Here is a 17,242-nt window from a genome sequence, read left to right as displayed (position 1 = left end):
CTCAGCCTCATGAGGTCCCATTTATTAATTGTTGACATTAATGTCTGGGCTGTTGGTGTTCTGTTCAAGAAGTTGTCTCCTGTGCCAATATGTTCCAGGCTCTTCCCCACTTTTTCTTCTAAGTGACTTAGTGTCTCTGGTTTTATGTTGAGGTCTTTAATCCACTTGGATTTGAGTTTTGTACAAGGTGACAAATATGGGTCCAGTTGCATTTTTTTACACATAGACATCCAGTTAGACCAGCACCATTTGTTGAAGATGCTATCCCTTTTCCATCGAATGGAATTGGCTTCTTTGTCGAAAATCAAGTGACCATATGTGTGTGGATTCATATCTGGGTCTTCGATTCGATTCCTCTGATCAAACAGCCTGTTGCTGTGCCAGTACCATGCTGTTTTAATTACTATTGCTTCATAGTACAGTTTGAGATCAGGTATAGAGACTCGTCCGGAGCACTTTTTATTGTACAAGATTCTTTTAGCTATTCTGGGTTTTTTGTTTTTCCATATGAAGTTCAGAATTGAACTTTCAATGTCTTTAAAAAATTGTGTAGGTATTTTGATAGGGATTGCATTGAATCTGTAGATTGCTTTTGGTAGGATGGTCATTTTTATTATGTTAATTCTCCCGATCCATGAGCAAGGAAGATCATTCCATCTTCTCATGTCATCTTCAATCTCTTTCTTTAGAGTTTTGAAATTTTTTTCAAACAAGTCCTTCACTTGCTTAGTTAGAGTAACTCCTAAGTACTTTATATTGCTTGTGGCTAATGTGAAGGGTGTAGTTTTCCTAATTTCTTCCTCTGCAAGCTTGTCATTTGTGTATAGGAAGGCTACAGACTTTTTGGAGTTAATTTTGTATCCAGCCAATTTGCTGAAGGTGTTTATCAGCTGTAGGAGTTCTCTGGTGGAATTTTGAGGGTCACTTATGTAGACTATCATATCATCTGCAAATAGGGATAATTTGACTTCCTCCTTTCCGATTTGAATACCCTTGATCTCCTTTTGTTGTCTTATTGCTCTGGCTAGAACTTCGAGTACTATATTGAAGAGATATGGAGAGAGTGGGCAGCCTTGCCTTGTTCCTGATGTTAAAGGAATTTCCTTGAGTATCTCACCATTTACTTTGATTTTTGCTATTGGTTTCCTATATATAGCCTTTATTATGTCGAGGAAAGTGCCTTGTATTCCTGATCTCTCTAAAACTTTAAACATGAATGGGTGTTGGATTTTATCAAATGCTTTCTCTGCGTCTAAAGAGATGATCATGTGTTTTTTTTATTTTCAGTTTGTTAATGTGGTGGATTACATTGATGGATTTCCATATATTAAACCATCCCTGCATGCCTGGAATGAAGCCTACTTGGTCATGATGAATGATATCTTTGATGTGCTCTTGTATTCGTTTTGCAAGTATTTTATTTAGTATTTTTGCATCGATGTTCATCAGAGAAATTGGTCTGAAATTCTCTTTCTTTGTTGAGTCTTTGTTAGGTTTAGGTATCAATGAAACTATGGCCTCATAAAACGAATTTGGTAATGTTCCATCCCTTTCTATCTTTTGGAGTAGCTTGAAGAGTATCGGTATTAGCTCGCCCTTGAAGGTCTGGTAGAATTCTGCACTGAAACCATCTGGCCCTGGGCTCTTTTTGGTTGGGAGACTATCAATGATTACTTCAATTTCTGTAGGGGAAATGGGACTATTTAGCTTGTTTATCTGTTCTTCACTCACCTTTGGCAAGTGAAATTGATCAAGAAAATCGTCCATTTCCCTTAGATTTTCAAATTTTGTGGCATATATGCCTTCAAAGTAGGATCTTATGATTCTTTGTATTTCTTCAGTGTCTGTTGTTATGTCTCCCTTTTCATTTCTGATTTTGTTGATTTCAATACTGTCCCTCTGCCTTTTAGTTAGTTTGGCTAATGGTCTGTCTATCTTGTTGACTTTCTCAAAGAACCAGCTCTTGGTTTTGTTGATTCTTTGGACTGTTTTCTTAATTTCTAATTTGTTAATTTCACCCCTGAGTTTGATTATTTCCAGACGTCTACTCCTTTTGGGTGTTTCTGCTTCTTTTTTTTCTAGGGCTTCCAGTTGTGTCATTAAGGTGTTTATGTGCGATGCTTCCAATTTCTTTTTAAAGGCACTTAGTGCTATGAATTTTCCTCTTAGCAATGCTTTCAATGTATCCCACACATTTGGGTATGTTGTTCCTTCATTTTCATTGAATTTCAGAAACTCCTTGATTTCTTTCTTTATTTCTTCCCTCACCCAGGTGTCATTTAGCAGAGAGTTGTTTAGTTTCCACATACGTGTAGGCTTTTTGTTATTTCTGTTGTTGTTGAATTGCAGCCTAAGCCCATGATGATCTGATAGGATACAAGGTATTATTTCAATCCTCTCTTATCTGTCGAGGCTTTCTTTGTGAACTACGATGTGATCAATTTTGGAGAAGGTTCCATGGGGTGCAGAGAAGAAGGTATATTCTTTCTTGTTTGGGTGAAAGGTTCTATAGATATCTGTTAGATCCATTTGACCCATGGCATTGGTTAATGATGTTATTTCTCGGATTAGTTTCTGTTTCAATGACTTGTCCTTCAGAGAGAGTGGGTTGTTGAAGTCTCCCACTATTATTGTGTGGGGATCGATGTATGGTCTAAGTCTTTTTAGCAGATCTTTTACAAATGTGGGTGCCCTTGTATTGGGGGCATAGATGTTCAGGATTGTGATGTCATCTTGATTGACTTTACCTTTGATGAGTATGAAGTGTCCATCCTCATCCCTTTTGATTAATCTTGGTTGAAAGTCTATTTTGTTCGATATTATAATGGCTACGCCTGCTTGCTTCTTGTGACCATTTGCTTGGAATATTTTTTTCCAACCTTTTATCCTGAGGTAATGCCTATCATTATGCGTGAGATGTTTTTCTTGAATGCAGAAGAATGTTGGATCCTGTTTATGCACCCATTCAGTTAGTCTGTGTCTTTTTATTGGAGAATTGAGACCATTGATGTTGAGAGATATTAATGACCAGTTACTATTAAGAGTCTTAATTTTGATGTTGGTTCCAGTCGAGCGTTTGTGAGGTTGTGTTTTTGCCATGGTATAGTTATCTATTTCCTGAGTAGTTTTGGTTGTAGCTTGACCCTTTGGGATGGAGTTTTCCTTCTAGTACCTTCTGTAAAGCTGGATTTGTGGATAGGTACTGTTTGAGTTTGGTTTTGTCATGGAATATTTTGTTTTCTCCATCAATGGTTATTGATAGTTTTGCTGGGTAAAGTAGTCTGGCCTGGCATCTGTGGTCTCTTAGGGTTTGCAGGATCTCTGTCCAGGCCCTTCTGGCTTTGATGGTCTCTGCTGAGAAGTCGGGTATAATTCTGATAGGTTTGCCATTAAATGTTATTTGGCCCTTTTCCCTTGCAGCTTTTAATATTTTTTCTTTGTTCTGTATGTTTTGTGTTTTGATTATTATGTGACAGGCAGTTTTTCTTTTCTGGTCAATTCTATTTGGTGTTCTGTATGCCTCTTGTATGTTTATAGGCATCTCTTTCTTTAGATTGGGGAAATTTTCTTCTATGATTTTGTTGAGAAGAGTTTCTGGGCCTTGGAGTCTGATATCTTCTCTTTCTTCAATGCCTATTATCCTCAGATTTCTTCTTTTCATGGTGTCCTTAATTTCTTGGATGTTTTGTGTCAGGAGTTTTCCATATTTGGCATTTTCTTTAATCGTTGCTTCAAGATCTGTGATTCTATCTTCTAGACTTGAGATTCGTTCTTCCATCTCTTGGATTCTGTTAGAAAAGCTCAGCACTGTGTCATTCGCCTTTTTCTCAGAGGCCTCACGTTCTCGTTTTTCTTCTGTCTGTGTGTTTATCATTGAATCCATTTTCATCTTCATATCTTGAACAGATTTTTTTATTTCTTTCATCTGGTTGTTTACATTTTCCTGAAAATTTTCCAGTTCCACTCTATGTGCTTCTTTTATGTCTCGCACCTGCTTCGCTGCATCTTCCTGCATCTGATTTCGAATTTTATTTGTTTCCTCCATTATCATCCTCATTACCAAGGATTTGAGGTCATTTTCTTGTGTTTCCGTTGTATTTGAGTTCTCCGGGTTGTTTTCTTTGGGATAGCTGGGAACTGGAGATACCATGTTGTTTTGGGTTTTTTTCCGTATGCTTTTACGCTGTCCCTTAGACATCTTGCCGTCTCTGTTTTTGCTGGGTAACTTCCAGAGTTGGGTGGGGGGAGTCTGATGATAGATTCACTTGTTTTCTCACAATTTCCGTAGGCTGTAAGCCCTGATACCTCACTGGTGTGGATGTCAGGAGGTTAGCCCTGTCGTTTTGGGCTCTCACAGCCAGAGATCCTCAGCTCCCCTTTGCTGTGGGTCCTGCAATTGTTCTGGGTCTCTTAATGAGCGTTGGATCAGGCCAAGGTATCCACAGCCTTTTGGGTTCCCTGCCAAGTCCTGCCAGGGATACTGGGCCCGAACCACGCGTCGAGCTCAGCTAGTTTCTCAGGGCCTGAACCGTCTGCCACAGCAGGCAAACTGCGACTGCGCTGAGCAAGAACCTGGTGGAACTGAGCTCTCCGCCCAGCCTGCACCACAGCAGGAAAACTGCGACTGAGCTGAGCAAGCACCTAGGGTGGAACTGAGCTCTCTGCCCAGCCTGCACCACAGCAGGAAAACTGCGACTGAGCTGAGCAAGCACCCAGGGTGGAATTGAGCTCTCCGCCCAGCCCGCATCACAGCAGGAACACTGCGACTGCGCTGAGCAAGCACCCAGGGTAAAAGTGAGCGCCCGCCCAGTCTGTGTCACAGCAGGAAAACTGCGGGGCCTAGCTGAGCTGGAGCCTAGCCTGTGTCACAGCATGGGAGCTGTGCCTCGGGCAAAATTGCTTGCTGAGCTGAGCCTGCTTCTCCACGGCACCGCCCACTGAGCAAACCCAGGACTCTGGGGCCCAACCGTCCGCTGAGTCCAGCCTGGGTCTCAAGGCACCATGACCCAAGTCCCGTCCAGAGTCCCCTCTCCCGCAGCAACTCCCACCGTCCACCACACCAATCGCCTTCACTGGAAGGCTCCGAGCTGCAAACCTCAGCCACCGCCGCTGGTGCCGCTGGAGCCGCTGGTGCCGCTGGAGCCGCCGGTGGCACCGCTGTCTCTGCCGCTGCTGCTCTGATACGAGAAAGTCCACGCTCCTCCCGTGTGCAGGGGCAAGCAGGTCCTCCGCACCCTGGTCCCTCTGAACCACGGAGCACCTCTGCTGCTGTGGTGTGGGGACCCTGGTGTTCCTGGCTCAGAAATCTGCGCAATTCCCTGAATTGTTCACTGGAGCTTTCAAACACGGTCCAAACTGCTCGCCGCCATCTTGGACCCCCATCCATAAAATAAAATTCTTGTCTGCAGTCAGACAGGTTAAAAAGTACACAAAAGAGCAAGGAAGTTTATGCTTGTTGAAGAAAGTAGTTCATTGACAGGTATCCAGGTAAGCTAACTGGCTATCGTATCCTTCCCCAATGAGTATAATCTACATGGGGTTCCACTCATCTTTTTAAGACTCAGGAGAGAACGACAGGCAGGAAAACTACTAAATCAGAAAAGCAAATGACCACTTGGATACGTAGTAGTACAAAACATTATTTGCTTTAGAATGGTTATGGAAACTTTGTTCAGAGTTTAGAACTCTGGCCTTAATTCCTTGCCATGTAGGTCTCTCTAAGAGCTATTTGAACATTCATATGACATTATCAGCTAGGTCAAGAAGAGAGGATTGAAAGAAGCCATAATGCCTTCCTTGAGTCAACCATGCCTAGCAGTCCATGGCCAACTTTCAATAATCATTTTAACTGGTTTCTTTGCCAATGCTCTATTGCTATGAATAGACACCATGATCATAGCAAGTCCAAAAAAAGAGAGCATTTTACAAGGGCCTCTCATACAGTTTCAGAGGCTTAGTCTATTGTCAATAAGGGGAGCGTTGGTACATATAGGCAGACATGTTGCTGGAGGATACTATGAGACTTCTATGCCCAGACCTGAAGTCAGTGGGAAGAAAGAGACACTGAGAGGAGCTTGGCCTTTGAAAGCTCAGAGTGCACCCCCAGGGACATTCTTCCTCCAACAAAGTCACACCTCCTCATCCATCTCAAGTACTTCCACTCACTGATGATTAAGCATTCAAATATACCTGCCTATGGGGGCCATTCTTATTCAAACCACCACAATTATTGCAAGAGGGCCCCCCTCCACCTTACAAAGCCACCTAGTCTGTCACCCCTAGAGGGAAGTCTGGTTAAAGCACCTCTGTTTGGACACATAAGAAAGATATGTTAAGGCTACTGACTCACTTACTAGGATCCATGTGAGAAGTCACCAGATTCCTCCTGTCTGTCTTAGGTATATGAATGTGTGGTGGCCACCCCGGTTTGTCTTTACTCTTGTATTTCTGTATGTGTCTCTCTGTCTGTTTTTCTGTGTATTTCTGTCAGTTCTGTTTCCTGTATTGACAAACAGTTTTCTCTGGTATGAGACAAAGCCATTTCTCCAGGCTTTACACTTATACTGCCCTTCATACTTGGACCTAATTACTTTGCCTCTGTCAGGTCCCTCAGAGAAAACAAAACCCAAACTGGAACCCATTTCTGCCTAACTCCAGGGCTCTAGCTTATTTCGTTGCCTGAGTCCCAATCATGGTCTAGGCCCCTGTGTGGAGTAAGAGAAGGGCTGGGCCTCTCCTTCAGGACTTTGCCATGTCGAAGCAAAATGCACACAGGGAGGGGAAGTAGTCCCTTAGGCTGCCAAGTTCTCTGGCTAATTCTAAGCAGCCACAGAGAAGGGGAAAAGTTCCCCTGGGTTGTCCCTGAGAGGAAAAGATGTTTCACCCCTTCTTCTTTCATGATTTTATTCCAACTTTTCAACTGATGATCCATACAATTGAGAAACTCAAAACCCGACATTCTCTGAGTAAAAGTAGAAAAAACTGCCCCTGGGCTGCATGGGGTAATTAATGATAGACAACGCAGCCAGGATAAAAGTAATTTTGCCTTCTGTCCAACACAGACCAATGATACTGTTAGCCTAATTTTCATTGGCCATTTTTAGACAATTTAAAGACATCTGCTAAATGATTTCCTTTGCAACCCATTTGTCATCACCCCTAATCCCCAGGTATTAGTGTTGGCATAAGGTTACTGTATAATTCAAATGCTGATTTCTGTATCTCCCATGTCTGGTTGCAACCCTATCCTGCAAATCTTCTGTCTCAAATGTTGTGTAAACTCCATTATTGTCCCCTGGTATGTCAACAAAGCAGCTTGCAGCCAGTCACTGAGCAGGGGAGACTATAAGGATGGAATTCCTGCCAATAGGAGAGCATGACTTAGAAGAGGAAGGAGGGATCTGGCCTGGGGTTTGAGCCATGAGAGAGAGGTCCAAGAGACATCAGGAAGAAGCAGAAAAAGGGAAAGTTGTAAAACACCAGTATCACTGAGATGTAAGCTTGGAGGAAACCAAAGTACTTGAGAGAGTAAGAAATAGAGTTGTGAAGCTCATTATTAAACAAATATAAGAGAGTCTCAATTTTTTGTGTGATAGCCAGGATAAGAGAGAAACTAAGAAACAAGCACGGTTTCATAAAAGTAACCACAACGCATAAGGAAAATATTATAAATGTTTAAATGATTAGAGGTATGAGTAGGCCCCAGTTGGTGGAGGTAGCTGAAAAGGTACTTCTCAACAGAGAACTGATTGGGACAGATTTCTTGTATAAGCAACAGCCACTGTCACTTCTCAGGTGAGGAGACAATGTTAGACTTCCATCTACCCAGCAGAAGTCGGGAGTCTTACCCTCTGTGGGAAGAAGATCTCCTAGCTCAAAGTCCTCTCCTCAATCAAAAGATACAGTTGGACTATCTCTCAGATTGACACCGATGATTCTCAGGTGTATGAGCAGAAACCAACCCCCCAAGACTGGCCCAACACCAAGTTCCTACAATTCTTCAACTAACCGGCTCAGCTACTCTTCTGCAGATTAAACAATACCCAAAGTCCCTGGAAACTAAAAGGGAAATTGCAGTCCATAGTGCCTGGCTTGGAGAGCCAGGGATGCTGCCTTCCTGCCGGTCACCCTGCCTGTGAAGAAACCTGGGACCTCACGTTCTCAAGATGTTGATTCCTCCAGAGAAACAGGTGTCCACGGTCTTGGACCAGAAAGATGCATTCTTCAGCCTCCCAGTGACAGAGGTGAGTCAAGGCATCTAAGTTTTAAAACGGAGAGACCCATGGGGAGATTACAGTGGGCAACTGGACCAGATTGCCCTAAGGATTTAAAATCACTACCTGCTGATCCCCTGCCCTTCTGCCAAAGGTTTCCTGGGGCCATATTCTTCCAACACATAGATTACCTGCTCCTAGCCTCTGCAATTCAATAGATTCTAAAAGGGCCCCTGAGGGACTGCAGCAAGAGTTACAGAGCCAGGAATAGAGAATGCCCACTAAGAAAGCTCAGCTTGGTACACCAGAGCCTACCTATCTTGGCTGCCACCTGAGGGGAGGCAAAGGGAAGCTGCTTCAGAGTAGGGTTACTTAAATCCTTCAGATCCCAACTCCAGAAGCTAAGAGACAGGTTTGACAGCTCCTAGCTGCAGCTCAGAATTGCTGCCCCTGGACAGCAGAGTTTGTGGAAATAGTAAGGCCTCTATACAGGAAAAGAACGACGGAAGGGTTGGAAGAGTCAGAGCAGTCAAGGACACCACAAGAAACTCTGCAAAACTGTCAAAGACCAGCTTTGACACCACAGGGTAAACTGAGACGGGGCATAGATAGGCGGCTAGCTGATCACCCAGCAGACTTCTCTGAGGGTAGAAAGCTTGATTCTCCATGCCCTGACCAAAGGGAGCTGTCACTGACTGTAGCCACCATAGGGTGCTATTGATAGTAGCCAGCATCCAGTTTCCAGGCCAGACGTCACTGTAACTGGTGGGGACTGCTGCTGATTATAATCAGTGACTAGAGAAAAGGAAGGAGAAAGCATCTCTCTCTCTCTCTCTCTCTCTCTCTCTCTCTCTCTCTCTCTCTCTCTCACACACACACACACACACACACACACACACACACACACACACACACACGATGGATGAAGGAAGACAAGCTCCAAATAGCACGTTCCAACAAATTCACCAGATAACTGAATGGATGGAGTAAACTTAAAAGAGTTGGCTCCAACAGTTTTGTTATTTTCTCCCAGAGCTTGTATATCCCAGCAAAATCTTTCAAGTAGTACAAAACTCACAATGTGGGTTAATTCTGTATGTCTTTAAATGAGTGATCAGAAAATACGATATGGTTTTTTCAGTACCTTTACATGAAAAGCCTTATACATATTACAGGTGAAGAAAGCAAGTCATTCCCAAGAACCGACATACATTTGTAACTGAGCCACTTGATATAGATTAACAAAGTGTGAGCAAGCAAGCCAATTTCTTAGCCAGTTTCTCTTTACTGGCAGGCTGCAATGTGAGGTTACAAACACAGTATCAATTGTCTTAAAAAGTAGTCTTATAAACATTTTAGAAGAATCACAAATCCAAAATTTTACATAGAACAATCCATTTCTACTTTAAACCCTCAAGCCTCACATCTATTTATTAACAATTCTTGTTAAATCATAGCAGGAATCTGAGGGCAAAACTGGTTACAAGAAATTAAGCATCACCCTATCAACCCCAAGTTGAGAGAGAGGCATGTCAGCCAGAACTATCTTGGGCTATTTTTCTTGTTCCTTAACCTCAAAAGGTCCCTAGCTCAACTATTAAGAGTGGATTTTTCTGTACTTCAAACTGTTCCCTCGGATTTTTTACATCATAGCCATATAGAAAAACATCTTAACCTACTAAACAATCTATTTTTCCAAATCCTTTATAGGCTTAGGGGTCATTGCTAACTATCTACATCTCTAAGGACTTTCTAGGGGTGTTGCTTGAATCATTAATCTGCCCCAGCAGCAATTCCTGAAACACAGCAAGCACTATTATTGTAAGTGCCAATGAGAGTGCCCAGAAAGGGGCTAGAAGCCCCCTTAGAGTTTCCATACAAGTCATGTAGTCTGTGGTGACCACAGGGGCAACAAGCAGATTGATGCTCTCTAACAGGATGAGTTGCTCAGAATACATCGTCCTTGTGGCTCTGCCTCCCAAGGTACACCCATGGTGGTTGTGCTAACTGGTGGGTTGCATTCCAGGAGTGCTAAAGCTGTTTTGCTGTTCCTCCTGAATGGCCCCTGACACAAGATTGACTAACCTGGACCCACAGGGGCTCACAGAGCCTGAACCACCAACTGGAGAGCATCCATGGGGTAAACCTAGGCTCCCCCGATGACAAATATGTAACGGACCTACCTCCTGGTCCTCATGTGGGACCTCTTACTGCAGGAGCAAGGCCTGTCTCTGACTCAGTTGCCTACCTTTGGATCCCTTTCCCCTAACAGGCAGCCCTGTCTAGCCTCAGTAGAAGATGTGCCCAGTCGTACTTGATATGCCAAGGGGTTGGTATATCCATAGGAGGCCTCTCCTTCTGTGGGAAGGAAGGGAGGCAGCTCAGGCACGGGGGGTGGGGGAGGGAAAGGGAGGTGACAGGGAGGGACTGGGAGGAGACATGGGAAGAGAAGTTCAGATAAGGATGTAAAGGAAATAAATAAATGAATGAATCAGGGGGAAAAAGACAGCTTTGACTTTGCCTCCATCCCTAGCACTTCCAAATGTTGCAAAATCTTTTCATCTGTTTGTCCACAAAACAACAAATCATTAAAAGCCAGGTGGGGATGGCACATGCCTTTAATCCTAGCACTCCTGGGAGGCAGAGGCAGGTGGATCTTTGTGAGGTCCAGGCCAGCCTGGTCTACAAAGCAAGTGCAGGAAAACCAGAGCTACCCAGAGAATCCATGACTCAAAAAACAAACAACAACAACAAAACAAAAGCAAACAACAAAAGCAAAAGAACACAAGAAAAAAATATAGCGAAAGGTGTTTAACATAAACTGTAGGGCCATGGAGCATGGAAACACTCTGTGACACACTGGTCCAAACAGTTGGTCCCTCTTGCCACAGGATAGCCCCACCTGTGTAAGGGCTGTGGCAGCTACTGCCAGTTTATTGAAAAAAAGTAGCCAGGTTGACTCTGGATCAGAAGCTTAAACTCAAAGCACCCCCACGATGTGCCTGAGGCCCTCCTCCAAGGCACACCAGAATGCTGGCTGTCTAATAAGTGTGTGACCCAGAATCAAGCCCTACTCCTGACCCACCCTGCAGGCCAGGTTGAGAAACCCACTGCCTTCAATCATGTGCCTCCGGCCCAATAATGACCTGCGGGTGCTCATCCATGACTGTGACAAGATAAAAGATGAAACCAGGTACGTGGGAGCTGCAGTAGATGCTTTAAAAATTACCTGCTGAGTAATGAAATAGCTGATTAATTTAATATTGAATTATTATTTTAGTAAGATCCGTGATTACCCCTTCATCAGCCTAATTACCAAATAAGCACAAAGAAAGACTTGAATCTATTTAATTAGCCTATAGCACAATGCTGCCCAATCCATCGTAAACCTCCTTTCTAGCATAGTTTCTTCCAATTCAGATTTCCCACCTAGTACTTGCCTTTGAATCATCTTCAGGACCTGGTTCATTTCTCCTGGAGCTTCTCAGTCTTCTCCTCATGTCTTCCTTTTTTCCCCAATAATAAACTAATATACAACAATAATTCTGGAACATTTATGAAAGCCGTGAGGCAAGATCTACATTTGTAGTGTCCAGTACAGATGCATTTGGCAAGTTAGTGGAAATATTATCTATCCTATCTATGAGATTCCAAAATTTTGTACTTAAAACAATCTCTATCATATCTCATCGCTATCACCAAATAACAATCTGTCTAGACCTAAAAATGGTTTATTTATTCTCTTTACATCCTGGTCCTAGCCCCATCTCTTCTCACCTCCCAGTACCACCCTCCCTCCCTCTCCCCATCCCTCTCACTATTCCTCAGAAAAGGGGAGCCCCACTTCTAATCCACCCCAGTGCATCAATTCCCTTCAGGACTGAGCGCCTTCTCTTCCCCTGTGGCCTAGCAAGGCAGTGACATCAGAGGGAAGTGATCAAAGAGCTAGCAACAGAATCCCTGTTAGACTCAGGCCCTATTCCCTTCACTACAGGACCCACATGAAGCCTGAGCAGCCCATCAGCTCCCTCTCTGTAGGGAGCCTAGCTGTAGTCCAGGCATGGTCCTTGGTTGGTGCTTCAGTCTCAGCAAGCCATTCTGGGCCCTGGTTAGTTGGCTCTGTTGGTCCTCTGATGGAGCTCCTGTCTCTTCCAGGGCCTTTTCTTCCTCCCCCTAGCTCGCTACTTTTTCATAACACTCCATTCGCAACGTCAATGTTTGGCTACAAGTCTCTACATCTGTTACCAAGCACTGTTGCATGGAGCATCTCAGAGGACACCTCTGCTAGGCTCCTGTCTGCAAACATAACAGAGTACCATTAATAGTGTCAGGGGCTGGCTCTCTCCCAAAGGGCGGGTCTTGGCTTAGGCCAGGCATTGGTTAGACTATCTCTGCTCTATCTTTGCTATCTTTATCCCTGCACAGCTTGTAGTCAGGGTGAGGTTGAAGTTCCTGTGAGTGAGTTAATGTTCCCCTCCCTCTACTAGGAGATTTGTCTAGTTCTAGGGTCTCCTCTTCAGTCTCTATGGCCCCTGATACCAGGAGTCTCTCCTAGAGTCCGTCTCATATCCTGCTAGGACCCTACCCTGACTTAGGTGTGCAGCCTGCCACAGAGAAGCTCCTGCCCACCGTTTCTTTTACTTTTCTCCTTCTGCAAGCCTTCCAGCCTCCTCCTTCCCCCTGCTCCCTCCAGGTCTAATCTCCACCATTATGTCTATTTGCACTCCCTAACCTATGCTGTTCCTTCTCTTCAACAACTACCTCTGTCTGTTCTGTGTCCTCCTCTGGGTGAAGTTTAAGCATCCTCCCCTGGATCCTCCTTGTTACTCATCTTCTTTGGGTCTGTGCATTGTAGTATGATTAATCTGACTATATGGCTCAAATCCACTTATAAGTGAGTACATAGCACGTGTGTCTTTCTGGCTCCAGCTTACCTCACTCAGGATGATCTTTTGCAGTCCTTACTTTCACGGAAAAGATTGGGGCCCAAGTCACCTACCTCAGAGCAGAGAACAGGACTGATCAATCTCACTCAGGCTTTCAGAGAGGGAAAAGGAAACTCCAGCACCTTATAGGAAGACAGTCGCTATGCTTTTTACTACTGTGTCCACTGGTGGCAGGGCTCTGGTAACTGACCTTCACCAGGCTACTCCTCTGCGGTACATAAAACTTTCTGATTGGCTCAGAGGAAGGTATATTATACCTAGGCTAGACAGCATAGTGTGGGATGTCTCAGCGAGATGCCAGGTTTGCACTTAAGTAAATCCAAAACACTGACACTTTATGCAGAAAAGAGTTTGAATGACAGGCCTGCCAAGGGAGGATAAAAGTACTTCCAAGTGCTTATAGATGTCTTTCCAGATGGGTGAAAGCATTCTCCTTCTAGGATTGAAACTGCTTAAAAGCTTCTCAAGGAACTGGTCCCCTGATTTGGGCTCCTCCTAGCAATGGAGTCTTACACAGGCCTGGCTTACGTATTGAAATTATTTCAATAGTTAATGTTTACATATAGATTAAAAAGTTCACTGTGCACATATAGCACAGACCTCAGAGTTCTGGGCAACTGGAAAGAATAAACAGGATCTTATAAAACCAAAATACAAAACAAACAAACATAAAACCCAAACCAAACCATGAAGTAAACTTTCCTTACAGTCCTGAGAAGGACGGATAGATTTCCTTCCTTTCATTTGGGCTCGCAATACACTATAAAGGGAGGAATCCCTCCTTATGATATTATGTTCCAAAGACACCCCCCACTGCCCCCATGTCACAGACCCAGAAGGTGGAACTCTCTAAGCACTCCTTTCGCAAGTCACTACATGCTTTTTTGTTCTCCATACAGGCTACTAATTGGACTACCAGGGAGATCCCGCCAGCCTCTGACTCCACCACTACCTTCCCCTGGTTTGAATTCAGTGATTCCATCTAGGTCAAGCAGGTACCCAAAGGGGCTCTGGCACCAAACTGGAAAATACCCTACATAGTGATTCTCTCCACTGCTATGACTGTGAAGGTAGCTGGCATAGCATGGATCCAGCTTACCCAGGTTATGAAAATGGAAGCCACATGCGATCATGGAAAACAGACTATCTCTAAACTATGGACCCAATTAAGTTTTGTCAGGCCCCCGAGGCCATCCTTTCCTCCCCCTCTACCTCTGCCTAAGTCTTAAGTTTGATATAAACACAGGGTTATTGTTCAACCCTCCAGGCCTGGACCTGAGAACTGTGGAATACAGATAAAAGGAAGGTATTAACTAGTGTGACTACATGCCAGCAATCCATATTCTTCTTGACCTTTGCATACTGATGCTTGCTTTAAAAGGTTGTGTTGGAAAACGGGAAATAATAGGAGTTTATCTTTTAAGATACAAATACAGAGTTAACAATTCTATGCATGCGCTGCAGCTGGGTCCCCAAGTTGCCTGGAACAACTGAATACACATAGATGCATATTTGGAAAGAAAGCCCTCTCCAAAAGACTAACAAAACCCACTGTGACTGGGAACAGCCCAAACTAACATTAGGGGACTTACACGTGGCTGGCACTCGTCTAATCTCCAGAAACTTTAAGCTAGGCACTTCTGCTTAGTCTGATGCCTGCTATTCTGCCTTGTGGGTTGCCTCATCTGGGCAACAGCAGCATTGCTAGGCCCCTGAGTCTACTTGGTGGCATGTACTAAGGGTTTGACTAAATCTGCCTATTCTCATGTCTTCCAAACTAAGTAGACAGGTAGATTAGGATGCAGATCTATTCAGTTTCCATTTCAGAACTAAAACAGTTAGATTCCCTCACAGAAATAGCCCTACAAAATTGGAGAGGCTTAGAATTACTTCTCATGTAATAAGGGACTATGCATGGCTTGGAGGGAGAAAAACCCCGGTTTTTTCATGATAATTAGTGAAAACCTTCCAGAGTTGGGGAAAACTGCAAAAAGACAAAGAGACAAAGATATAAATCAGGTAATTGGCACAAGCCACTGTTTCCTTGGTGCCCCCTGGCTAGCAGCTCTTCTATCAGCGCTGACTGGACCTTGCATTCTCAATCTGAATGGAGAAGTGGCTGGACCCTGCATTTTAAACTATGTGGCCAATTATGTGTCAGCTCAGTCAAATTAACTGTCCTGAGGACCAACCACACCTCTTTAGAGCAGGATGAGTCCACGACTTGACTCATTCACTAAGACCTGTGGGGAATATAACAGGGCCCCAGCCCTCAGCAGACCTCCAGACCTTATCACAAGTGACTCCATGATGGAAGTGTCACCCAGCCTGTAAAACTCAGCACACACAGACAGCACCACCTGCCAAAACTAAAACAAAGCCCCAATCTGTCACAGTCCACAGTGTTGGGAAAAGTCTACATGTACTAACGTTGCCTTTTGCCTTTTGCAGTTCCACTTCAGGAACTGAGGTATGTTCTTCACTGAAGTATGTCCACCCAGGACAAGGATTTTATGCTTACAAGCTGACCTGAGAAAGGAGAGGGGCTACACTGGGATCCTGAGCATTCAGTTTAAGTGCAGACTAGCCAATAAAGACTTTCTTTTAAAAAATAAAACCTTCTTATTGATTCTTTGTTAGTTTCACATCATGGAACCCAGTCCTGCTCATCTGCACATTTATCTCCCTATCCTCCAGTACCTGTTCTTCACCTTTACATCACCCTCCCAAATAACACACACACATACACACATACACACACATACAAACACACACACACACACACACACACACACACACACACACACACACACACACTCACACACACACCATAGAAGAAATCTTATCATGGAAGCTGTAGTATATCACAGAGTGTCCCACAGGACACCACTCTGTCCACACATCTTCACTCGGAAATGTCCATTGCAATGAGTCATTGGCACCTGTGACACCGTCAATATTGGATCTTCATCTGCCTCCTCCTGGTTCTCCTGTTTTTGCTTTGTCACCGAGATGCTGCAGCTTTGGGTCAGCAGGACTGGCCTTTTTCATGCATCCCAACCATTTGCAGATGGTACAGATTTGGGGGTGGGCTAACTCAGAGCCCTGGATCTGGGCTGGGTGGTAGCTCAGTTGGTCAGCAGGCTGGCTCTCCCTTATCTGCACCACCAGGGTGAGCTCCCCAGCACTGCTCTGGCTAGGCCACCCAGTGCTGCCCTCAGCAGGAGGCAGGGGCAGTTCTCCTGCTCTCATGCTTGTTCACAGGCACCCAAGCTTTCATAGCCAGCTCCACTGTGCCGCCCAGTGAAAGTACAGGGCCCATGCTGCCAAGTGCTAGACCCTAGGAGGCTGGGCAGCTCTGCTCATCTCACATCCTCAGGGCTGGCTCACCAGGGCCTTCTGGAGCCATCAGGGCCAGAGCCACTCTGTTTCCCAGGAGAGCTGCAGGGCCTGCTTTCCCAAGTTCTACAGCTAGTGAGGAGGGTAGATCTAGCTCTTGTGCTCTCATGACCTCAAGGCCAGCTCTCCCAACTACCACAGGTAGCAAAGGGGGAAGGCATCACCCCTGTGCCCATGATGCATCACCACAGATAAGTGGTAGGGCCAGCTCCCCCACACTCCCGCGGTCAGGGCCCACTCACCCACAGCCCAGTTATCATGGCCAGCTCCACCGTGCTACCTGAGCTGGGTGCAGGGTCCCCTCTCCCAACTGCAGCTGTCAGTGAGAAGTGGGGCCAGTGCTCCAGAGCACCGCAGTCAGTGAGGAATGGGGCCAGATCTGTACGGCAATACCAACTCCTGATGGGACATTAGCCATAGACCTAGACATGGCCCTCAGAGGGGGCCTCAGTCTACACTTCATTATGGCCCCAGGTGGTGGGGAAAGCTGCTAACAACAGGCTACTTCTCTCCACCCTTGTGCCTCCTGTTCCATCTCTCTTCATACTGCTTAAGCTGCTCCACTTCTCCCTCCCACCCATCTGTCAACCACATACACTGTGGTGGCTCCTGTTGCAGGCTGGCCATGTGGCTGTCAGGCCCCTGAGTGACATCCTCACCAGCCTGTGCCATGCACCAGAAAGC

The sequence above is a fragment of the Acomys minous genome (assembly GCF_964271855.1).
Source record: "Acomys minous genome assembly, chromosome: 7".
Lineage (NCBI taxonomy): Eukaryota > Metazoa > Chordata > Mammalia > Rodentia > Muridae > Acomys > Acomys minous.
The sequence above is the reverse complement of the archived record's forward strand: the minus strand, read 5'-3'. Positions refer to the sequence as shown.